This window comes from Phalacrocorax aristotelis, chromosome 13 (assembly GCF_949628215.1).
Source record: "Phalacrocorax aristotelis chromosome 13, bGulAri2.1, whole genome shotgun sequence".
Classification (NCBI taxonomy): Eukaryota; Metazoa; Chordata; class Aves; order Suliformes; family Phalacrocoracidae; genus Phalacrocorax; species Phalacrocorax aristotelis.
The window spans coordinates 5,930,565-5,957,079 of NC_134288.1; the positions used below are offsets into that span (position 1 = coordinate 5,930,565).

General features: G+C 41.7%; 1 long non-coding RNA gene across 2 annotated transcripts in view; it reads left to right on the top strand.

Annotated features, from left to right (window-relative positions):
• Positions 1–26,515, top strand: part of LOC142064048 (uncharacterized) — a 294,357-nt gene that overhangs the window by 163,418 nt on the left and 104,424 nt on the right. For both annotated transcript variants that reach the window (XR_012662963.1, XR_012662964.1), the window contains exon 4: positions 24,641–24,745. This is a non-coding gene — a long non-coding RNA (uncharacterized LOC142064048). The remainder of the gene's footprint in view (positions 1–24,640; positions 24,746–26,515) is intronic.

The following is a 26,515-nucleotide window of genomic DNA, read 5'->3' on the forward strand; positions in this document are numbered from 1 at the left end:
CTCATTCTGATAAACAACAAATTGCATGATTTTCCCAAGCTCTGTCCTCAAGACATAAATTGGGGCATCGTCTGACAGATTTCCTCTGTTTGCGTATCTAACCCAGCAAGACTCGACTGCAAGATGCAATATAATTTGAGTGCTTTATTTGCTAGTGCTTGTTACACAAGTTCCAGACGGGCAATATGTTACTTGACTAATACCACAGACAGTACAACCACAGTCTTTCACAACGTATTTGATGTCCCTAACAGAGCCTTGTAAGCTCTGTACTGTACGCCCAGGCTATATACAGAAGTTTTAATTTAGAAAGGCTATTACTTACTTGCAGTTGTGTCAATATTACTTCAAAAAGTGTTTGGGTGGAGGTGGGGAGACACAAGAGAGCAATTTTGGACCAGATTCCTTGGAACCACTGTGTCAATATATAAAGTCAAATCTTAATATCAAGGATTATACGCAAAAGGGACAACGAATAGCCTGAAGAATTTTTTGTGAAACATTAGCTCGCACAAACTCCCCATATAGATTTTGTTGCCCTCATTGTTGTCAAATCTGAACACTTTCTGATGACTGACATCAGTGACTGATGACTGACATCAGTGTAAGTCATGTGACTTACATCTGTCACACACATTTCATTTTCTGTTTCCCCAGTGGAGCAATATGTTTTACTTATTTTTAAATGCATACACTGCTGGTGCTTGTATTAGAAAAAGTTAAGCTGTGTTAGTCTGCCCTCGGTGTAGATGGCAGTAAGGCTGCAACGGCCAAAGCTGTTGCATTTATTCCCCGGATGCTGGGAAAGCCGAGTCCAGAATGAAAGAAGATGCATCCTCCGGCTTGAGAGAGGAAGAGTGACCAGTAAAAACCCTTTATTTTCTAGATAATCTGGATTCAGATGACTGTGTTTAAAAGAAGAAAAATTTTAAATGCTTTCGGAATCCACTTGTAATTAAGGCTTTATTTTCTTTTTTTTTTAATATGATGGATCTAGGATTTTCATAGGGAGTGAAAGGAGTTAAATGCCCAATTTCTGTGTAATATAAGTAGATATTGATGTGTAACTGCCTTAGGTTACTTGGACCGTTCCTACCTATCTGCCAATTGTTGCTGAAATAACGTGTTGATTGAAACACTTAAAGGATTTCCCAAATGTGCTACCATGTTCCAGTGCAGCTACTGAAATGTCAGACTTAGAATTTGTAGAGGGTCGGTTAGGGGCATGTGCGTGCCTTGTCTCTGCTTGTGTCTTCAGCTGGGCTAACCTGATACGCGGTCTCAGATGAGCCTGGAACTTGGGATTCATTTCCATGAGGTGTCTCACTTTTATAAAACTGTTTATAGCTCTAGGTTTAACATTGAACCAAACTTCCTAATTTCTAAAATATGTTAATGAATCTGATAATGAATATCTAGTCCATGTGCTCTGTAATTTACAGTTCCTATTTGGAACTGTATCCCAACACAGAGCCATGCTTCTGACCGTGCAGCTACTTTTTGTGCTGAGATTATTCCTTTCCTGAAGGTCATTATCAGCTGTGATCTGTTAGGTAGAACCAGCCGCTGCACCTAGGCGTGAGTGTTTACAGAATGAGTGACTCTTGGGAAGTCTTTCAGTGGCTTTCTTAGACACCTGAATTCCTCTGAGAGATGTTTGTCCTTCTGTATTTCTCATAAACAAAATTGTATTGCCTGAGTGGCAAAAGACATTAGTGGTGAAGCCTCATTTTTGGTTTGCTGCGGGTGCATCCACAGCATTTTCAGAGAAGTGAATTTGAGTGTGAGCCCTTAACCAAACAAGAGACAGATATGAGGGCAAAGAGGTAGTGTTTGACTGAACCTACCAAAGTTTAAGACTTAATTGGAAGGATATTGTTGGATTGTTGCAACATATTGCTTTTCCATATTTCCATATGTGATCCTAGCTTGGGGTCATTTGAGAGCAGTCCAAGTGATGACTTCAGCAAGTATCTTAAATAAATTAGGATCAGGCAGTGACGGAAGAATTCTGGTTGTGGTTGCCTGTCTTTTGGAAACTAGAGCACATTACCAGTAACCAACAACAAATTTAATATCATGAATCTATTGGGAAAGGAGAAAAACTTCCACATTGCTGTATCTCCTACCTCAAAGTCAAGGGTGTTAAATATCTCAGTTGGCCACCACACCATGAAGGACAATTTATTGCATCTGTTTAAAAACAGGTCTGTGTTCTCTGGGGGCTCTGTCCTTCACTAGCAGAGTTTCAGACTCAATGATCTAATAAGATCTTTTTCCATCTCTAACTTCTGTGGCTTGCCATATGTAGAGATAAACATCTTCCCTTCCGATCAGCATTGATGGACAGACTTTCAGGCATGGAAACATTATTGTGTGTGTGGGATAGGGGGAGGGGAGGTAAGGCCATTTGCTGAGTGTTATTGTCTCCAGGGCATAGGATTATTGGAAAATGATAAATAGCTGGGCAGGCAAAGGAAATATGAAAACCCTGTTGTGGAACCGAGCTGCCCAAGATTTCTGTTCATATTGCGATGACCAAAAGAAATTTACATTGGAAAAACCCTTGCCTTCAGGGCTGAATGTTATGAACCTTCAGAGAGATTCTTGAGAAGAAAAGGGGTTGGGAATGAAAGGAGTGGGAGGGATTGTCATGCTGTTTCTGCAGAGCAGGGGTCACTGCAGAATAACATTCATCATCTTGTTGGTGCCGTCCTGAGAATGGGAACAAGGTGGGAGAGATAAAAGCAGGGTTGAACGGCAATCTGGCATTTGCTGCTTGTTCTCCAGTCCCATGAGAGCTGTGAATGGACTAAGTCCAAACTTTTTTCTTCTGGATTTCATTCAAAGATTGTTCAGCTGGCCGGTGGACTGGGTGCCTTTCCTGTAATAACTTGTTTTTCCCTCAACTTGCTTGGACATCAGCCTTCCATTTGAATGTATTAGTCACAGGTGTATGTATAATGGACAAATCTTCTAGTATAAGTCAGCGTGGATCTCTGAGAGTTTATAGCACTTGAAGATTGGGTCTAAGAACTGTAATATTGGCCATAATTCATGCCTTAGGAAAGTAAGGACAGAGATTGGTCCATTATTGATGCATAATTATTTCCATTTGGGGTTTTATCCTGTTCTAAAAATGTCACCAGATTTCTTCTTGTTATTTTAATTCCTCCTCCCAACCCAGAACCAAACCCCTGAAAAAGAACAAAACACCCATGATTGGGTAAGCCAAAGTGTTAATGAGGGTAAACTGAAACAGCCTCTGTTTCTTTTGAAACCAAAGAAGTGGACACGGTGGATGATTCTCTGTGTTCCTTATACACATCATGCAATAAAATGTGTAAGTAATGGGTGCTTCGTATGCAAAATGAACATCAGAGGAACTTGAAAAATACAGTATTTTTTTAATAACATTCTATTTAAAATCAAAACTAACCTTTTTTTGATTAGCAGTTTGAAAACAGGAAGCTGCATCTTTTATTCAGTTAATGGGCAATGTAATTGAATTCAAACTGGGGGCCTAATTTTCAGAGTAACTGAGCACCCTTTCATTGCATGGTATGCTTCCAAATAGGGGAACAAAGGCTTCACATTTTGTCATCATCTCTACCTTCGCTGTATTTAAATCTGCCATGAATTGCGTTGTATTTTGCATAGGGGGTGATGGAAACACTGCATCAAGCCCAGCAGCATAGATTCAGCTGCTCTAGTTAAGTGTGCTATGTTTGGTTTTTATTGTATATTTAGACACACCAGCCATCTGAAGCATTGACCCAACATTCCTGTGGCTTTTTGGCTGGGCTGGCAGGCCACCATTGCTTTGCAGCACTCACTAGCTTTTTGTTCTTGGCAAAACTCTCATTGAAATTATCTCGTGGCAGATCTGTCAAGGAGAGACGAACACTCTTGTTATATCTTCTAATCCCTCTTTAGCTGTTTGATGTTGCTTTCCACCCGAGTGATGTGATACTTCGGTATTACAGGCTGAATAACAGCTGTAATGTGGTTGAGATTTTCACATGAGAAGCATTCAGCACTTCACTGTTAAGCTTGTTTGCGTGTTCCCATTGGAATGGTGGAGAGATGGATTATCACTTGAGAGGCTGAGGCTCAGTGGCTATGCTTGGTTGTGCTGGGTGACCTCTGGAGCTGGTTTGAACTTTGGTGCACTCCTAAGGCCCTACATGTTCCATTCCCATTTTCTTTCTAGAGATTTAGCCTGGATTCAGCCGGTCTTTAAATCACATTCAGCACCAGCGCTGTCTTACAAAAATCCCTGACCACGTTATCCACCCACTGCTGGTTTTGTAGCAACATCTCAAAGGCTGATGAGAGATAAATTTTGCTGCACCGGGCACATACCTCCACACTGACCCTGTGGCAGGGGTTCATCATGTGCATTTGAGTGTGCTGAAAGCACAGGCAAAGCGTGGCTGTTGAAAGAGTTGTGTAGGTTGCCCCAGAACTGGCACAAAGGGGTAATCTACCCGGTCAGAGGGTATAGCTGGGCAGTGAACTGGACTTGGCGCCTGGCCCTGAGGCAGGTCAGGCACAACAGAGCTGACCCATCCACTACATCAGCAAAACCTTGTTCCAAAAGGTGCCGAAGTATTTTAAAAGCTGTGGACAGGGTATTGATGTCTCTGAAATAATTATTAGATACAATTCAAAATGGGAAAAAGAAGCAAGGCTGATAGCCATTGCTACGTGTACTTGATAGCCAGGCGGTGGTTCTAACAACACAGTGGCATGCCGCATGATTTTTTTGAAGTTGATTTCTCATTCCCGACATATGGCTTGCACTTGAATGGGGGAATCCCTTGCTCCACATAGTGCCTCCACTGGGCGCTCCCCAGAGCCTTAGGAGTTAGCGTTACCAGGTCAGGCCACTGGTTCATCCAGCCCAGTGTCGTCTCGTTCCAGCCAGCGGCCAGAGCCAGATGCTACTTCAGCAGGAAGTTTATGTATTCTTGGAAGGGACAGTTATCCGATAACTTGGTGTTAAGGGAGACTTCTTTCTTTCCATGCAAACCAGCTTATGCCTTGCAGCTCTACAGCCCGATGCTGGGATTTGGATATAATACAAAGCAGTTTTTCTAGGATCTGTAGGGAATCTGGTTTAAACCTGCTCGGATAGAGCCTTAAAGGAGTTTGGGGACCTGTGGATTTTGTACCGTGGCACAGAGAACTCCTCTTGGGACTATTTTCTGTCTTCAGTGCTTCCCAACTGATGTTTTCCATTTGACAACTGATCTTTGCACTGGCCGCATATTTAAACCAAATAAACAAACAAAACCCACAGTTTCTTCTTTCCCTATAATTTCTGACCTGAGATGACACAAGCTTTGAGTGGATCAGGTTACACTGCATAGTGCTGCACATAATGCCACAGTTTTCCCGAAGACGCTGTTTAACTGCCAGCGGGCCAAGCTCATTTAATCGTGCTTGCCGTGGGCTCTGGCAGGCTGGCATGCTGCGGGCTGCATCGCTCCAGCCGCCCGACCGGCGGTGCGGCAGCAGAGGGTACCTCTGCACCACTGCTGCTGCAGGCTGTGCAGAGCATGCCCTTTTCTTTTTGCCTCCTGCACCGGGCTTATTTTTTCACAATAGCCCTCCCAGTAATTTCCTATCTCCGGACAGTGTGTTTGAACTTGAAATGTGTATTTGTGATCTCCTGCTAGTGAAAATCACAAAGGTCTGATGAAGACAGTAGAGCATGCAGAAACGGTAGAGGCTGGACCAGTTAATCACAGTCTAACTGTTGCCAGCTCATCTGCTTCTGATGTTGCACAAACACATGCCTCACTTCGGATATGACTAGAATAATTTACAGTGTTTTGCTTACCTTTATTTCCCCCCCTTGTCCGTAATCCTTTAATACGTTTACCCCCAGTTGAACTGTCTCTCAGACCCTGAATCCTGGTTGTCCCAGGACATGGAGGCACGCAAGCATTTTTCATATCAGATTAAAAACTCACTGACCGCAAAAACTTGGAAACTTTACCTCCTGGTTTACTCTTCTTTTATAGACTATGCAGAAACTTTATCAGTGTTTCAGTTTATTAATAGACCGTTTTGCTTTTCTCAATATTTAAGGCCTTGTATGACCTTACTAATAATTTACAAGGATTTTTGTATGTCTGTGTTTTAATTCCGCTGGCTTCTGTGTCAGCTGATGAGCTTGGATTGGTTAGGTTTACCTAATACATAACCAAACAGAGACAGTAACTGAATGTGGTTTACTCAGATATGTAGATTCTTTCTAGGCATATGATTCATCGTCTGTGAGAGGCTGCAGCTGGGCAGCAGAAACGTTGCAAGAATGGAGGTGAAGCGCTCGGTCTTTTCTTGTAGTCTCCTTGATACCTCTTTCTTCTAGGCTTTTCAAAAGTCTTCGGAAAGTTAATAGGAGCAAGATTGACAGGATCACAAAAGAAAAACTGTAAAAACTCAAGGATATTTAGAAAAAAAAATTAACGTTGACCATAAGCTGGCTGAAGCGTCTGTTCTGAAGACTTCTCACAGCCAGTATGTAAACTTGTATATAAGCAAAAATTTAATGATTATAGGCAGTGGCCAATCTTCTAACTGTTACAATGTAAAATATGCAGCAATAACTGATGAAGTCACATATGCATTTAATTCTGTGCCTAAAAACGTAGGAGAAAATATTCACCTTTTGCAACTCCTAATTTTTTAAGGGAAATCCAAGTGTTGGCTGTCAGTTTGCTTTTGTTTAGTTGTCCCCAGCCGTAAGAAGCCTGACTTTTCGGTACTGAACTGGAATCTTGTGCCATGTGACTAGATACCAGTCCACCAGCAGTTCTGAATTAAAATCCAGGTTCTCAGATCTAGTGATGATACAACATTGCATGTGGAAAAAGAATCCTCCTTTAGGAATTAAAGTAGGATTGTTTTAAACAAGTATGTGCGTGGGTGTACGCACAAAAACACATGCATATAGACACGCATTATAGAAAAAATATTACGCGGCCTTCAGCCAATTTTTTTTAAAGTGGAAAAGAGATGTGACTTAAATAGTAAGGATAATTAACTATAGGAGAAGTTTACCGAGGGAAGTGATAAATCCATCATCACTTGGATTTTAACTTGAGATTGGGTCTTTTTAGAAAACAACTGTAGGTCAGCCTCAAGGTACTGCGCAAAATCCTATTTATTTATGTAGAAGGGAAGTACAACCTTCCTCCACTGGAGGTAGGATTCTGTAATCCTATTTTACGTGGGTGGTTGCAGTAGGTGTTCATAACGCTCCTTTGGTCTAACAACTTATTTTTCCCCGACCTCCAATTTTAAAGAGCTTGCTTTGTTAGAAAAATGGAAATAAGGAAGAAATGCTCTTTGTGAATCAGTGAAGACTGATTCACGAGTACGTGGTGCACTAGGCACCGACAAGGCTTTGCTTTCGGACTCGCCACTCCAATCAGTTTTGCATACTGATATTAGCACTGCCCAGTGCGCGACGTTTCAGAGGGAAGCGAGAGCCTGCTGGTGCGGGAATTACTTCAGGGTGATTACCCGTGACTGTGAATGTGGAAGGAGAGCGTCCCTCCAGTGATTACTGCATGTATGGTGAAATCCAGTCAGCTTTAGCGTCTGTAGTTATACATCTTATTACTGGTCACGGAATTAGCTAGCTTTTCTGGCAGTCCAGCTATGATATTTAACTCTAAATTTGTGTAGCCATGAATGCAAATCTTGGCTACACATGGTGTGAAGACAGTTTGTCCTTGTGTTTTATTTCCTTACAGTGACCTTTTGGTCTGGGACACTGTCTGCTATTTCTGACACCATCTTATAAGCTTTAGTCAATCTGCACAATCTTCTCTGTCCCTGTTGAAGTAAATGTGGACTTTGAGGTTTCCTGTCAAATTTCAACTCTTCTTGCAAAAATCCATTGCAGCTTCTCACCTTTCATATCAGGCTGCAAAACTAAATACCTGGTAAGTCCATTTGGAGTGACAGTGAGAGACTTAGAGATGTTTGAGATTTCTCAGGTAAGGTTGGGAGCTGAAATCAATTCTGCATTCGTGGTTTTGGCAAAAATACTTAAGCCTGGTGGCATCCGAGTACCTCGCTCTGTGAGCCTGAATTTGGTGATCTTTGGTGAAACGGGCCATGGGCCTGTTGTTCGTGCTGAGGACAGCCAGGGACGTGGCCCTTCCTTGGTCCAGAGGGGTGGGAGGGTGCTTCACTTACCTCCCCAACCTCCATTTTCTTTGACCCTACCCTACCACAGGCTCAGGCTTTTATCTGGTGGTTTCAAAGGACGGGTCAGGAATATGAGACAATTATATATAAAGTAGGATTATATTGTTTGCTCTCTGGATTTCTCAGAAAGTGCTCTTTCACCCTTGTGAAAGATCTAAAGGTGGTCTTTGTCATCGTCTCGCTGAAGATTTCCCCCACCTCGTTGTTTTGGTTAGGATAGAGCTTAGCTTTGTTTCTTACATCCCTTTTAAGGTAAAATAATGTTAATAAGTAATTGTGCCAAGTAAAGCTTTCTGGAATGTTTTTGCTGACAAATGCTATTGTATCACAACTGAATCATTTTTGAGAAATCTGTTTCTGCAAATCCCTAATTTTGTGAGATGATGGTTTTACAACAAAGCATTCATTTTGTCTCTAGAAATACAAGACGCAAGACTTGCTGCAGTCAAACCCAGCCTGAAGGATGAACAACATGTTTTTTTTTTTTTTTTTTTTTATTAAGACATACACATATAAGGAAGAAGAGAAGTTTTCTCTCCTGGGAAGTGGTAGCCAGCACTTACTGTGTCTCCACTCTTTAGAATAACTAATTATAATCACCTATGTTTGATTTGTGGAGAAAGTGTGCGTTTGTTTCAAAGCAAAGCTAACAATTAGAACTGGATTTTCAGCCCTCAGAGATAACACAAAAAAATAATTTTGCATATATATCCTCACTTTCATATTCACTGACAGTTTGTGTGTAATAGTTTTGCTGAAGAAGAGATGAGCTCTGAGAAGGGAATAATGATGCTTCAGAATAATTAAAGCAAATGCATGTTTTAGAACTTTAACAAGGCTAATAACGTACATGGCCTGACTGTACCTTCCCTGTAGTCTGGATGGGTCCTTGAAAAAGTACAAGAGATAATAGTAAATAGAATCTTCCTATAGCAGAAAAGTAGAAAATGTTTTGGAAAAATCAGATGGTCTCTATTTAAAAATTAATATTGCTTCCAAACATGGAGAACTCCTTTCCCTGAGCCCAGCTGGGCCCTAAGAACAATTTAATGGGTCCTGAGAACTTCAGTTTGAGGCAGAGTTTTTAGGGTTTATGTATTTCCTGTTGTGTTTCTGTTGGGAGGCACTGAGCAGGCATATTACATTAAAACATGCAGGATTTTCAAAATAACAAAACAACAAAAACCAAACCAAAACCTTCACGTTTTATCAGGAAATGAATTTCTAGCTCTCCCTCTGTGTGTGGCACACTGCTGACCTGCTTTGCCTTTAGTGATATGAGCTAACTTCTGCCCAATTCCTTGTTTTGGGGAGAGATGAGTACGCTACAAATATTTTTTGTCTAACTGGTCCCCTTTAGGAGTGAACAGAGGTAAATTACCAATCATATTAGTGCACGCATTTTTATGCACTCTAACGTACCAGAGGAGTAAGTAGCTTTCTTCAGCATGGAGGAGTAGTGGTATGGCTTCTCCTTCTGGCCAGAGACCTTCACAAAAGTTACATGTGTAAGCACCGTGGTCTTTGGTTGTTCAAATTAGTGCTTTAAAGTAATCTGATTTCCAGAGAGCAGGAGCATGTGATATCTGAGACTAGAGTTCCTTCGAGATGTCTCAAGTCAGGCTCCCCAAATTACTTAGTCTTGAAAAAGAGAGTCCCGTTTATTTAACAGTAACCTGTCTCTGTATCATGTTTTACTTAAGGGAAAAGCATGTACTTTCTGAGGAAGATAGAGGATGTTTTCAGCTTGGGAAGGGGCAAGCACGTGGAATAATTCTGCTGGCTTCAGTAGTTCATATTTAGAGGAACTTGGTCTTTTTTGCTGTTTTCTTTTACTGTATTTTCAGCTTTGCAAGCATACGATCAGGGAAGGCTAGTTTTTTTGGCTTCCAAGGAGGATGAATTAATAAGGACTTGGTATGTGGGGATGTGTTGCCGCTCTTAAAAGGCAACAGGGCAAATGTTGGTGCCTTCAAGTCAGCCTCTTTCCTGGGTTCAGCATCCCCTGTCATACCTTGGCATTTCTGCTTAATACGACTTGGTTCTTACACTTGGATTGCTCCTCCGTTTGGGCTGAGAGCATGCCTTAAGCCTGATCATTTACTGCAAGTCTATAATTAAGGTCTTGTATATGTTCAAATAGATCACAGGCAACAGGGGCAAGAGATGTCATCAGTCATAATTTCCATAACCTAAAGATATTTATTTTTGGGTTATACCATATATTCTTTTTCTTATTATTTTGTGACTTGGCAGAAATATCCTTTTAAAAGTAGGCCACCATGTCCTGTCCCATGTGCATTATAAGTGGGCTGCTAGGAAAGCCCCAGACTGCCAAGGCCTCTATTTTTGGTTTCCTTTTGCATTATGAGGACAAAGTTTCCTTCAGATACAGCTCTAGCCAGGGAACTCATCTGATGGACTACAGCATATAATTTGAGTTAAAAAAAGAGGGGAAAAAAGATCAACTGTAATCTATAGTGTCTCTTCACTATATGTATCTCTGAAGGTCCATGTAATAGAGCAGGCGCCAGGGGCAACCACTCTCCAGTAAAGGTTGCAAAACATCTTCCGTTAAGACACTGTTTTCAGTGCTTGGGGCCTTTGGAAAAAATTACTTATTAGGCTGAAATTTTTGTTTATTGGTGACTGTCAAAAGTTATGGTCTCCAAAATATTGAGCAAAGTCGATCCAGTAATTTCCTTTGCATTATGTGAGCGTAAAAAAACCCTCCAAAAAACCCAAGCTGTAGAATGAAAAAAGCACACCCACACAATCCAATGCTTTGCAAGTGGCAAGAAAACATTTCTAACAACTACAGAGTATTTCAGATCTGAACTCTGAAATTCTGCACAACCCGAGTTCACGTTGAGCACGGCAACTTTTGCATGTGCAAAAAGGCTGAATACTTTTTCCTAATTTGTTTTAAGGCATGAATATATTGATGATACTTGAGATGGAATCTGTATTGAAGTTATGCCCCATTTATGCTCTTAATGATATCTCATTGTGCAGTTTGCGCTACTTAGGGGATTACTTCTTCCAAGCTGATGCTGGAAGATATTTCAGGAGGAGTCGCTAATCACAGATCTGCATTTCCCATGTTAACTTTGCAACATTTTGCATTACGTTCTAAGTATGCAGCTTTACTTTTGAAAGGGAAAAGTATTTCTTTTGTGAAGAGAGTTATCAAAATAGAAGTAGATGTGCTTTTGCACTCTCAGTCCGGTTTTGCAAGATGCTATCTCCAAGCTCACAATTGCATCAGCAAAGTGTGAATTTTATGGCCTGTGACAATGTAACGGCTGTAAGAGTAAGAGCAGAAGTCTTCCAGAGCTGCTTCTGCTCCATAAGGGTTCAATAAACGTTAGAAATTCTTTAGTGGTGCAAATTCTGACAAAGCTGTTAGTAGCAAATAGGAATAAACAGGTGAATGACAAAAATCAACTGTGTATTTTCTAAGTGCAAATGCCCAAACCCTGGATGGCTACTGTAGTTTCATGAATTTTACACTGTTGCATCAGTACATGCAACTTAGGTGAACCATTGCAAAATTTGGGGAGTTAAGCTTGTTTCTGTATGTTTCTGGAGCAAGTGGCGTTGGGGTCCTCTGTGCCAGATACAACTACTTTGCATGGAATTTCTTCACATGATCTTAAAAACAGGTTTGTCTCTGCAGTCGGGATGGAAGAAGTGTAGCTAGCTAAGTATTACCTAATATATATAATTTTCATATATATTTTAGTATAATTTTGGAAGCTCTGGTGTAGTGTAACATTCGCCCAGTTATGGCAGGGAAGACACAATCTGTGGGAGACCGGCACCTTTCAGAGGGGCAGCTGGAGGCCAGGGCTCTATGGAGTATAGAAGTTACCCTGGAAACTTAGAGAGAACCATACGTGAACATGAGGGACCCCAAACTTCTCTCGGTTGCAGGGACCCGAGAAGATCGTCCATCCCCAAATTTTTATCCAGGTTTGCTGCCCCTCTGCTGTAACTGTGTGCAATTTAATCAGTTGACAAGGCTAAAATAAATATACCTCTTGATCCGGCAAAGGAGTTAAGTTTGCGAGTGAGATTTTGGAAACACATTTCCAAAAGAAAAGGAAAAAAACCCTATAAAAGTCTGTGCGGAGCAGACTGAAAATACCTGATGTTAGCTCTGATCCCTGTTGGTGCTTCAGGAATCCCGGGGATATTCTCTGAGCTGCTTCAGCAGGGGGACGGTTTGCGATGTGCCTCAGACAAGCAGACAGCGAGTGTGTACCCCCGTGCGATCTCCTCCCGTGCTAATTAGACTCATGGCTCCAGTGGGTGCAAATAAACCTTCAGAACAGTGCGGTGGCTTTCCTTTTTTTCCCCTCTTTTCCTAATTATTTTTGGTGGAACTTAAGGCTGAGCCGAACTGCTAATACATCCGTTGGTTGTATAAATGCAAATGTAGCCCTGGTTAGATGTGCCTGGAGCTGTGATGCACGTTGACTTTGTGCCTGCACTCTGGTTTCTGGAAGATGGCTGAATGGCTGCCTTTGCCTGCTTCCCAGGCAGCGTGGCTTACTCTGAGGCTTTTTCATGGCTTTGTTACAATTCAAATATTTTTAGACCAGCAAAAGTTGGTATTACATAACATCTTTGATAAAGTCCAAAATAGAGGTAAAAGCTGGGTTTCCATGAAGACTAGGCGTGATGCAGCCTGGAAGCCCAGGCTGGCTCTTGAATGACATTGGTTTCCTCACTTTGTCAATGTAGTAACCGGAGGCCCAAATGTAGCAGCTCCTGCTGCCTTTGCTAGAGCGGACAGTTCTCTCCTGATCACAAGAAATGAGTCTTCCTAGTTCCAAATATTTTTACCAATTTGATTCTTGTTAGTGTCCTGACTGGTACATGACAAAGCAGAAAAGCTCATTATGTTATTGATGTGTTAAATTTTTTTTTTTTTTTAGTGCATTTCTTCAGCAGTTCTGCAACTGCGGGTGATTCACCAGCACCTTGTTGTGCTGCCTGTCACATTGTTGTTTTTGTTTGCACAATTTAATGTGTTTATCTAGTTAACAACAGGACACTTGAAATTGTATGTTAGACTTACGTTTGATTCCACTATAAAATTTGAATGCTATGTGTAATTGCCTGTGCTCTTCTGAATTCACCAGGAAAACTACTGATGTGCATGATTTTTTTAACGTGCTCCTCAGTGACTTAAAAACGTCTGTCCCAAACCAAGAAGAGAACAGGAATGCTTCTGAAAAAGTGAAGTGTCCAGCTGAAATTGGATGTCTGAAGTTTGGGCCCTTGGCCATAACACTAGCGTTATATTAACAGAGGCACAATTAAGTAACTTACTGTCTGCTAATCCATCCTTACTCTGGCATCTGTCATTGTCTAATGTTTAATGACTCCTGCATTTGCACTGAACTGTTCATGTTTTTAGATGTGTATTTACACTAACTGTAAGGAAGGCAGAACAACACAAAGGGAACACAGGAAGAATCCGCAGTTTGGACAGCAAACAGAAAAACTGAACTGATTTTGGGTAAACCCAGCTGAATGCTTTTGGAGAGAAGCATTGGGAATAGAAGTGGCTGGTCACCTGTTTGGTTATTTCAAAATGGTTTGATCTTATGTCTTTGCATGGGGTGGGGAGAACTCAGTGGCTTTCAACTGGTTTGGGTAATCAATCGTGTGTAGCACCCTAGGGTGTTGCACGTAATGGTAATCTTGTAGCTTACACAAGTCGCGTGTGCCCACACTCGGTGACTAGTCTGTAAGGTGCGTAAATTTGTTTACAATTACCTGCTGAAATAGTAAATTCTTTTTCTTCTATTTGAGGGAGAGAAAGCTCTCAGGAGCAGAGCTCGGTCCCTGACAGCAATCCACCAGGCAGTCATTCCACACTGTCACGTAATTCAAACAGTGGTGACCTTGGCGCGCCACGTAACGAAGATTACCTTTTTCTGCTATAATGAATAAACAGTGCTGGGGGCTAGTTAGAATCACACTGCGTTCGTTGTGAGCGAGGATGTGTGATTAAAAATGGCTTTTAACTGGTTTGTAAGTGAAGAGTGTGTTTGGGGGCGCAGAAAGGGTGACCCCGTCCTTTTTCCCCCGTGCATGCTTCTCCTCCCTGTGTCGTGCGGCTTTATCGGGATGCACGGAGGAGCTGGCCATGAGACTGGGCTCCCTCCGCACGTCAGGGACATTCCGTGGTGAGCCTGGATGCTTCTGGGGTTACTCAGCCAGGGTTGTCCCAGGCAGGATGGCGGCACCGTTTTCTGCTGGGGAATGGGTGGTGGGGAGGGAGCTTGGTGTCCTGAGTAGCTGAAAGGAGATCATTGACAAGTGGCCGACCAGCAATTCGCACAAAATGACCTGCCTCAGCAAACAACAGGGCAGGGATTTGTACGGGTTCTGGCGCTGCTGGTGACTGTATAAATTAATACAGGTTGTAAGCAGGGCCAACTTGTTTGTAGAGAAGCAGGAGCCAACCCACAGAAGAGTTGCTTTTGAGTTTTGGACACTGAGCATAGTTTTATCTCCAGTAGGGCCCGTATTTTTTCTCTTCCCAGACCTCCTCCGAACACCTTCTTTTATTTTTTTTCTTTTCATTTGCTTCTGTCTCCCTTTTACGTTCTTAGATCTCTAATAGCTCAGACATGACTGGGCTTCGGTCCAGACTCCTGGCATGCGATGCCAGCCTTCTCTGGCCTTGATCTGACTACGGCAGGCCATGGCTGTTTTTCTGGACAGCCAATAGTGAAATGAGTCTTTTTCCAAATCAGAGGGTGAGGTATCCCGATACAGGAGCTGCACATTGGAGACCAGTTTGGGTTTAAAAAATGGTGACAAATAATATAGTGTTCTTTTTCCCTAAGAACTAGTCTGAAAACTTATTCTGTATCAATAAGTATGTTAATAAACAGGTTTTAGTAACAAATAATAATAAATGTAGAAATTGAGTTGTGATTGACACTGATTTCTAAGCCTGTTTGCTGAAAAAGCATAATGAAAAATCTTTGCATTTCAACAGTGTTTTGACTGAAGGTGTGATGCCTATGATGTACAATATAATGGTCCTAGAGAGCTTACAGTCCAATCTGTAAGAAAAAAAAAAAAAGATATTTTGAACAGGGAGATGCAGGGATGGGGAAAGAAGAGCTATTGCCATTATTCTGCTTAAAAAAACTGATAGGTGAATTAAATAACTAGTCTGGTATCATCCAGGAGATCTGCAGCAAACTGAAAATAGAAAACAAACATTCTGATTCCCAGTGAAGCCCTTCAGCTGTTAAACCATCCTTCTTTTCTGTCCTGTTCCTTCTATATCCGGAGTTCCGAGTGTCTTACTAGAGTGCCTTGAGAGAGAAGACTAATGTGTCGTGTGTTTATTAATCTTATCTTTGTTTGGATGGGACTTGCCTTTGGCTGCATTCTCTACTGTTCAGAAAGCCTGTCCGGAGGATTTTTGTTTCTTTGCTTGGTGTTAAATGTTTGTGTCACCCTGTGCTTATATTTGAGAAGGAAGGTGGAAGGACGTTCTGAATATAGTTCTGAAGGCAGTAGGGGTCGTGGTAGTCTTTAATTCCTGGTGGTATTTGTTATCCATTGCAGTCTTCATTCCAAATTTTTACTTTTTTCCCAGACATTGTGAGCACCTGTCAGATGAGGACAGAGGTATAGGTGGACCAGATCTTCTACTGGTAGCCACTGAAGATACAGGGGACACATTTCATGTGCTTGTAAATAGCCTGCGTTACTGATGAGGTACCCTGTAACATTCTGCTGCACATTTGAGGAGAGAGACTTTATTACTACAAAATTCCTGCCTATATCAGTGTTGCAGCTCAGGTTTAGACACTTTCACCTTCTAATCTATTCCAATGCTGATTTAACAAATCACTAGTACTTGGGTTTCAAAGAAATTACCTGTGATTTTTTTCTGCCAGCTCTAATTTTGCCTGAACTTTGCAGAGCATGACTTTGTGCTCACAGAAAGTTTACTTGCATTTTTGCCTTTGCAGTCTGTTGTCAGAAATAACAGTAACAAAGCTCGTGACTATGAGGTGTGGATATATAAGGTAAGACAAGGGGTGACATGTCTCAGTGAGGAAACGGCAGATGTAAAATAGCAGCCACAGAAATGTTGACTACATATGAAAATGAGCCTTAATGGCTTAGCGTACATATATCACTTAAAGCTGGGGTGTGTTTGTCTGGTAAAAGAAGAACACAGTGGTAGCCCTCGCTTCTATTTTAATTCACCCTCAGTGATAATGGTAAAAGTTAATCTTTTGCTTTAGTTTCCTCAAGTGATGCCTGGGGTTCCTTTCTGTTTATTTTCACCAGCTTTATTAAACAAAGAGTGCAAGCACCTCAGTACCTCTGTGACCCAGATCCAAAGCCTCGCTCTCCCTTCTTGAAAGACGTCGCTTTAGGTAACACTAAATGTTAAGCAAGAGGTCGGTTCTTATTGACTTTAGGACACCATTCACAGCAGCAAATAGTTCAGACTCAGAAGGTATCTGGACACTTAAATGTAGAGCCGAGATAGCCAGACCTGTTGTTACTGTGGCTACAAAGTGTTGTAGGGTGACTATGAAACTCGAAGCCGATCTGTAGCCTGTGAGTGTCTACAGTTATGTTTGGCAGAGGGCAGAGGAGCACAGTTGCTGGGTGCCTCCTTGTTGCAGGCTCCTGCAACCTGATACAGCCTGTTCAGAGCGTTACGAGCGCGCTCATACTCCACCTTGACCTATACGGGCACCGTGGCCATAATGGCCACCCTAAATTTCACATAGTGCTTTGTTCTGAATGCTTTTGCACTAACCACAATATCTTCCAGCATCACTAGCCCAGTGGCTTACTACTTCACATGCCTGCCTTTGCTTTTGCTTTCTCATCTTCCTACCTCCCATCCTCCCCAGCAGCTGCGCAGGAAGATGCGAGGGTTGAGAGAAAAGGCATTGTGTGTGTGTGTGTGTGTTAACTATTGACATGCAGCAGGGAGCCTGGCGTGATTTAATGTTGGAGGGCAGCCAGCTGGCCTGTTTGAAATACTGTTTTTGATGCAACAGGGAGATTATATTCTATTCAACAAACTTGTACAGCACAGTGAAACTTTATGAAGCTTGCAAAGGCAGCGTGAATTCACGCAGTAAGTGCTGGATGGGGAGCAAGGAATTCCTTAGGTACAATCTCACTTCTGTCAAAAAGAAATTAACAGGGGGCTTTGAATAAAAGATTTATCCTCTGTGTTACTGTCCTTGTGAACAAAGTGGAGAAATTGTATTTTATTTAGCTCAAGTTTGTAGCTAATTAAATTTTATATAAGGTTTGTTCTGTGCTCTAAAGATGTGCCTTGGAAATCAAAATTTTACTTTTTTTTTTTGTTTAAAAAAAGCACACCCCTTAGTTATAAAAATTGGCATGCAATTTTTAATAAGAAATGAATAATGATATTATTTCTTCGTTGATAATAGCAAGTAGAATTTATTGGCAAGCTACTTTAAAAAAAAATCAGTATGTTCAAATCAGAAGTTCCTAAGTCCCTTTTCATAAATAGCTCCTGTAGACACTCAGCGCAGAGCTGATTTGAAACAGATCTATGGTGGAGCTGCAGTCCATCCGTGGAGACTTTTAAGTCCATATGGCAAGACTGCCTAAGGAGTCAAATATTTTGTGGAAGGATCATCCAATTTATCAAAAAAAAGTGGTAGTGTTTTCAGTTAATTTAAATCTATTTAGTATTTTTTTAGTTGAAAAAAGTGTCTGCACTTCAAAGAACAGGGAAAAAAAATCTTCATGATTTCCCGTTTACTCATTTTTTGGTGGTTGTCACAATCCATATATTTTTAACTATTTTGTTCAATAAAATCTGTTCTTCTTAGTGACAGAGAAAATCACATGACTTAAAAATAACAGCATGCTGTATCTTTAGTATGGTTTTCTTTTATCAGATATATAGCACCCAATAAAGACACACTGAGCAATTCAACTTTCATTATCCTTACTAAATAGAGAGAAGTTAATTTATTTTTCCTGTAAGACTTAAAAATTATTATTCTGGGTGGCTGGATTAAATTCTGTAATTCTGTAGACATCCTGGTGTTAGCGTGCTTTGAATTTATTAGATGTTATATATTATCCAGTCTATACTTGAGGCTTACTCTAAATGTAAAAGTTTTGTTGGCGTAATTGGTTAAAAGATGGGAGAAGTAGGAGTTGGATGTCAAATCAAGAGACTTATGTTAATAGAAGTACCTCTGCAGATGCAATTACACAGTCAAAGCCCGTTCTGGAGAATTCGAGGGAAGGGAGAAGAAATGGCAAATATGAACCATCCCGGCTTAACTCTCTTGGGCAAGCTGCAGCAAGCCTTGCTGTGTGAGGCAGGTCTGGGCTCCTATGGGAATGTCAGCACAGGGGATTTCAGGGTGGCCTCTGAAAAAATGTAGTCTAATTAGTAAAAAGCAAACAAACAAAAAAATGCTACAAAATCTTACCCCAGAAGGATGTGCATTGCTGTGTGATGGGAGCAGAGGTTTGGGAACTGTTTCTCTGCTGGGTTGCTGAGGATACCTGTGGTGTGACCCAGAGGGCCGGCAGAGGATGCTCATTGACTTGCCAACTGTATAATATTTAAATGTGTTCCAAAACATAACCATGAAAGTATTTTGGCTTGCCTTTTCACGGGTTTTCTAGTTGAAATGGTTTGCTTAGCTTTCAAACTTTTTCTTTTTTGATGTCTCTCTGCATTGGAAAAGTGTATTTTATGTTTGCAAAAGACTGGGCCTATTGACCTTTTCCCAAACTCCCTCTTTTTCAAATGAAAAATGGATTTGAGAATGATGATGATGATTGGCCTGTTACTGTAGTGCTCAGAAATGCCAGTGAAGAAAAATACCTGATATTAAGAAACTGAGACTCAGATCTGAGGCCTCTTCCTAGCTCTTCTCTCATGACCTTGCTTAGTTAAGGCTGAGCTCCCTGCCTTCACTGAAGGCATGCTTCCTTTTCCTTGCCTTTAAGATTATCAGGGAGAAAGTGTCTTGTTATGTTTATATAGATCTCTTGAAGCCTTTATCTGCTATTGTGATATGAATATAAAGAGCTGACGCTGTAAGTACTGTAGGGTGGCTGAGATTAGATTTTTGGATCACTGCCTGTGATCCTGTTAAGGCTAAGTAAGCATTAGTGCCTTCCATGCAAGTGAACAGGCAGGGTTAACACACCAGAAAGACTGACTTTCTCTACTGATACAGCTTTGTACGCTTTCTATATAACAGGGCACCTTTTGCTGTAGCCAATTCACCTTCTGTACGACATCTTATACAATCAGGACTTAGGCAGGGCAATTAAGTGGGATTTCTTAAGTGGCAGCGAAAGAATGTTAATTGATGTGTGAAATATAATTATCCTCCTGGGCTCCTTGGCTTTCTTTTGTTCGTGTCTGGTTTTGATTAAACAGCTCTACTTTCTGGGCCTATTGTATCCATTCACCCACTCTTTTCTTCCTAGAAGCGGGCGATGTCTAAAAAAGGCTGTCTACTTGTGCATCCCAAATATTTCCCAAGGCAGGAAAAAAAGGGGAGGGGAAGTGCAGGCAAAAATCAGTCATCCTGCTTGGTATGCGGGTCCTTTGCTGAATGCTGTTTTTGGGCTGGAGCCCTGCATCTGGACTCCAGCTCATGCCAGCTGAAAAGGAAACTTCTATTTTGTTTGCTTAAAAGGCAACAAGTCAATGTTTAAAAGGCAACCTGAGGGAATTTTTCAGGGATTGACCTGATTGATCTGGAAAATAAGTTAAATGAGGTGTGGCCATGAACTTCTTAAAGCAATCAAGCAAATACTTTCTTACCAAGATGGTCAGGAAGCAAGAGGGTGGGATACTATATGTTTTGCTAGGCATTGCCTCTAAATAATTTTCCTTATTTTTGTCCAGGTAGGCTATCATAATGCCCTCCATATGGGTGATTATAGCCATCAGGATATGCAATAAGTTGGCTATTTGTAGAGGATGTTTCTTCTGTATGAACAAATGGCATTGTGAGAGTGGAAAGAAACCAGAACTCAGCCTCTGCGATGGCTTTCTTCATTCTGGGTCTTTGGATTATTGTGGGTTTTTTTGTTTTTGTTTGGGTTTTTTTTGGTTGGTTGGTTTTGGTTTTTTTTTTTGTTTTTGTTTTTGGTTTTCTTTTAAAACTTAACAGGTTATTAGGGTAACAATGAAATACATTTCCTTTTTCTTTCCCAGCACCAACAAAACTGGGTTCATATCAGATTTGGGGTAGATATTTTAAAGTTTTATATTATTTTTTCATTCCTGAAATGGTGAATTCTGGTATGTATAGACTTATGATGTTAAAAGTCCACTATGGTGTTGGGGTTGGTTAGCACTTTGGCTTTCTAGATATGATGTCATATGTGTCCAACAAACATACAGCTTCAGAAAGTCTTTATGCTGAGCAAGGGAAGGTCCTGGCGTTCTCAGATGAAGGGGGAAGTACAAGAGGTTACAGACTAAAGCCTCCCATGATCAGCGGGAACTCAGCTGTCCCGCAGCTGACCGACTTTCCCCTGCACATCTGAGGGTGCCTGTCTGCGTTTAGGGAGGCAGACAGGTAGTTTGTGGTATGTTTGGTTACTTTCGTCCTTCAGTGACACCAAGCTTTGCTGCAAAAGCATGGGACATCCAAGATAAGTCTTCCCATTCCTCCAGTAAGGCCATGATTGCACGTCCTGACATAACCCAGGCTCCCAGGAAATACTTGCTATTGTTCACGTGGGCCAACCTGTCCTCATGAAACTCTAATGCCCTTTTTTTTTTTGAAGTGCTCATATTTTGGGGGCTTCAGAAAATCCCTTAGCAACAAGTGCCTGTTTAAATACGTATAGGATGAAAAGATACTTTCTTTTGTAGCTTGAAGCCTTCTGTCTGTTTCACTGGGTAATCCCTACTTCTTGCTTGATTACAAGCAGTGAATAATTGTTTCCTAATAACCTCCCTTGTACGGTTGATGGTCTTGTAGTTGTTACTGATCGCTGGTTTTGCAGACCTCTATTGTAATCACTCCTTAGTCATCCCTCTTTTCCAGAAGTCTGTTTAGTCTGTCTGGCCTGTTGCTTTTTCTGTTGTACTTTTTGTAATTCTGTCGTTACGTTTCTCTGAGGCAACTGGAACTGCATGCGATAGTCAAGATCTTGGACTCAATGGTGGTAAAATGAAGTTTATTTTTTGGGTTTCTCCATTGCTAACTTTCTATTTGCCCTTCATCTATAGCTAAGCATTGGTTAGACTTTTGACAAAAGCACAATTAATCCTCTGAGACATGGTCGTTAATACTAAGCGGAACATCCTGTAGGTCTAGTTCAGACTGTGTGTTGTGTTTTTGTCGGTGCAGCTATCTGTTCCCTAACGCAACAGCAGTGAGATTGTTAAAGTGATGTTTTCACAAAATTGGTCAGAATTCAGCAGCTATCAGATTAGAGTCCCATAATAGAGCGCGCTGAAAACCAAAGGTTGAAGCTGAATCTTTGGTTTCCAGAAGGAACTTGAATCCACGTTCACTACATTAAAAATGTACAGACTGCTCGTTTACTCTAACATCCCATCTCATTTATTTTTTCCATTAAAACGTTTTGATTTTTTGCCCCAACGTGACACGAAAGATGTTTTGAAATGTTATGAATGTCTGGCAAATGATTTGGTTTTGGATTTTTGCCCACCTATATTCCTGCATGGCTTGTGCAAAACCTGCTCTTTGTCTCTTATGGCATGAAAATAATACAGCGGTGGCCTGAACTGTGGCTGTTAGTTAAAGATGGTAAAAAATGAAAATGAATCTATTTTAAAATACCGAAAGGTCAAGAGGCAACTGAAGGATAGTGAGGGAGAGATAGCATGAAAGCTGGTTCCAGGAGGGGCTGAGGATGCCAGCGGGCAGCAGCAGCTCTGAGAGTTACATTCGCATCCGTGGGTTTACGGTGTGCTTGGACATATTTCTGCTTTTCCAAAGAATGCTACTGTGTGCCCTGGCTATCCAAAATGCCAGTGATTTTGTAGGAAATTGGTGATGCTCTGCTTCTCTGCAACGTAGAGGCTAACAAATTAGGAAAGAAGTCACAAAGCTGAATTTTAGTGATGGCTGAGGTAAATGGCACTTTTCCCAGGGCCTGGAATGCAGAATACAGAACCAGAAACTTGGGGTGTGCATAAATCACGTGCAGGAGTTGGGGGGGGGGTGGGTGTTTGACTCCTTTCCTGGCACAACCCTAAGCTAGGAAGAGGGAAATGGAGAAATCCTCACTTAGTGGAGCTGCTTGGTAGAGACAGTCACCAGATCCCCTGATACTGCAGCTCTTGTTCTAGCTCATTTAGCACCACAACCCTCCATAAACCAAAGGGAGTACAACATGCCTAATGTAGCGTGAGGAGCAAGGCGGGGTGTGCCCGATGGTGGAGATTTACTGCTACCTGATGGGCCTCAGTGAACAGCATCCTCCTCCCCCTCGAGAACCATCACTGCCTTCTCTCCCTCTTGCGCACACATTCACATGCACACACGTACACGCCACACATAAGCTCTTGAGGATGCTCTTTGAGTCTTCCCCCCCCCCCCCCATTAAAAGTGCCAAGATGCATGTCAAATGCCTGGAGCAGTCTCCTGCTTTATAGTTTAATTATAATACTATTATGACTTATCTAATTTATTTTTTCCTCTTTGTGTGTCTTACTACTTACACTGGAAGTGTTTATGTCAAGTGGAGATAATCTCTTTGTGTTTCTGCCTACATACTTATTGTTATTTTTGGAGGGGCTTTTAAAGGGCATTAATATTTCCCTTCCCCTCTTTTTCAGGTATGTAAAAGAATTATTAAAAGGGCAAAACCAGTCTCCATTGCGAATACCATGCTGCAACTTTAATGATTACAGTTCTGTTGGATCACAGCAGCATCTCTGTTTGCTCTCAAATTCACACAGCTGTATACTGCAGGTATAAATTAGTTTAATATACACTGAGATGTGCATAAAGTCTGTGAAGTTGGCACCATTCTTTAGAAAGGAATATTTATTGACTCAGGCCTTCTAGGTAGTAGAGATGATCAGTTTTTTAATCAAGTCCATTAATTTTTTTTCTTACATAATTGGACTAGAATTAAAAATCCTCTACACCAGTGTGTATATAGACCAGATCGCAGTTGGTGGGGAGTACTGAATCAACTTCAAGTGTTTTAGGAAACTGCTATGTAACGTCAGCAAGGATCCACTAGACATGGACTTGGCCAGTTAGAATGCAACGTTCACATCGCCTACATGGCAGCTTGAACACCAAACGTGAGCACAGACATAGGAGCAAACAGGCTGATTTTGCTGCTCTGAGCCTGCCCATCCTGCCCTGAGTGCAAGCGAGCTGTTCTGAAACCTCGGCTTTCCTCAGAAACCTGACCTGCGTGTCCCTCCCATGACAACTAGCGCTGTCTTTCCTCTGTCAGTGTGAGCCGCTTCCTTGGCGACTTTGCCAAGCAGCATCCCCTTAGCTTTCTGCGTTGTGAATTTTTCCAATCAATCTCTGTACATGGAGAGATTCCCCATGTTCCATAAGGATCCTTATGCCTGGGAACCCTTCTCTCACCACCTAACGTTTTTGTCATTTCACTCTGAAAGACATCTTGGGCTACTGTTTGCAGGAAAATTGCTCAGCGTAGTAAGCTGTAAGGCATTGTACTGTATTTCCTCCTGTACAGCAAAGCCAAATCAATCTAGTAGCTTGCATTTCCCTTCAAGCAGCTCTAGCTGCTTTGGCACTAAGTGTCAGTGCCAGACTGAAAACTATAGTGAGGAAATCTAGCCTGAACATTGCTGTGGGGCCAGGACCTTGCTTTCGTGACTCATCCATTTGGAGAAACACCCGCCTATAAAGACTAATACTGAGATGGTCCCATGTAAATGACACGATACTCTCAGCCAAAATACAAATCCTGTTTCCACTTGTTGTAGGAACAGGGGAAGTGGATCTGTCCCCAAACAGACTGCGAAACTGCGGCAGGACATTGCAGTATCCTTTTTCCTCTACGTTTGCCTTTGCTCCTACGCTTGCCCTTCCTTTAGGACCCTTCTAACCTTTCAAATGGGAAAGGCAAGTGGCTTCCTGTCCTGCATGTTTATGGAGTGAACTGGTGCAGGCTGGGTTTGAGGGAGGCTATAGGTTTCCTGGCACTCGTTCAACCCTCGGTGTCCCTGCCTTCTGTGCAAACAATTCTCCCAGCCCCACCTCTCAGTGTTTGCTGTTGCTGTGTCTTACAAGAGGCGCTCTGGAAGTCTTTTATAAACCACTGAACAGTGTCCATTTACCATATGAGGAGTTAATATATTTTTTTCAAAACTTAGAGAACTGAATTTCTATCTTTTTAACAGGTTATGTCTTAGATGCTGAAACATAAAGCAAGTTATACCTGACCAGAGGGTATTTACTGTCACAAAGAATAAATTGGGACCCTCTTACCATCTCAGCTGCTGGTGGTAAGTTTATGGCCTAATTTTGCTTGCTCCAAATAAGTCTGAATACTTTGCAGTGGAAATGAAAGGACTGAGACGTGGCTTTCTAACACTGTTATTAACCTGACAATCCGTTGGTTCGTTATGGGATTGAAATCTCATGGGAACAACTCTCTGTCTCACAGCAGAACTGACACACAATCCGATGCAGCTGATTTGCCATGGACAATCTTTGAATGTTGAAATCTTGGACTCTCTAAGTACAGGGCTGCTATGCATGGGCACACTTCCTGCTAATCTTGAGGCATAAACACTCAGCGGCTCCAGACGCTTGAAGAAATAAACACACTGACTCAGTATTAATATTTCATCACAACACACTAAAGTTAAACCTCACTGATCCAGAGTGACCTGCAACCACTCAAGAAATTTTTATTTTTAAATAATTTAACTTTTTATGGGGGGAAAATAAGAGGAAATGGTCTCCTGCATGGCAGGCTTAACATGGATAAGCAGAGCCGTTTCAGCTGGAGCAAATCTGCTCATGTGCAGAGATGTTGCTTTATAAAGGTTTGTGAGTTCAAGGAGGACAATTTAACAGCTCGGCTTGCTGTCTCTGCCTCGTAAGGTGAACCAGACACGCTTAGTGCTACGGAGTAACAGAGTACACAATCACTGCACAATTAAAACAGCAACTCCTGTAAATATTACCTGATAGTCACTGCTGGAATGCAACGTAGCCTTGAAAAGACACGTGCTTCACTTTGCTGCCATCAGAAAACCCTGCAATCTAGTCCATGGCAGATGACCTCATCGCTGAAGTCTCCTGTGAGCTAAAGCGTGTTATAACCACGAGAAAGTTTTCCGAAACTGATACCCAAGGGGTTTCCAAACAGCATTATTTGAACTGGATGTTAATGATCTGATCTTAAACACACTGCACGTGGTAGGTGCTTTTCTGTTGAATGCAGATAATGATCAAATCAGAACTTACCACGAGGCCTGGAGGAAGTCTCTCCTGAGCTCTTTCTGCAGGTGTTGGCTCGCAGCCCATGCAGTGGCTGGGTGATGGAACTGCAGTGAGCTGGGTCCATAGGCAGCCAGGCAGGGTTAGGAGGTCGGTAGCTCATCTTGTGCACTCACTTCAGAGTTTCCAGGTGGTCATTAGCACGGTTCCTGAAGCTCAGAACTAAAAACTGTCACCTTTCCTGTTAATTAAGCTGGTGGTATGTGACCTGAAACTACTCAAGGTGAGTCAGTGGGTTACCTCATATGCCATCTGGCTAGCGAGGCCTTCACCCCCAGTTTTTTTTTTTTTAATTTCTCCAGTAGAGTAAAGCAGTTGAATCAATCTAATAGTGGATTCCTTCTGCCCTCCCGTTGTTTTGAGTTGTTGAGTGAGTTTAAATCAAGTCTTAAAGAATTCTTTAATTTGCCTTGTTTTGCAATTTATGTTCTCTTATTTAATTTGATTTTAATGACTTGTAAGCACTCTGGCGTATACACATGGAAGGTGTTATATGTGTCCATCTCTGATCCATTGAACCAAGGAAAGAATGAGAGAAAGGATTCCTTTTGAGCTGAGTCAGTCAGTCAACTCCGGTAACCACACGAGGCAGTGGAGAGCACCAGGAAAAATTGTGAAGGGAAACGTTAGCAACACTTAGTAGGTATAGCTGCTCCAGCATTTTATCAGATTTACAAGGGCCCCCATAAAATATACTAGGGGAAAATGTGAAAACTCAAGTGCAATTTAAACAGTAGCATTCTGATAAACTCAGGATCAGCTGGGTT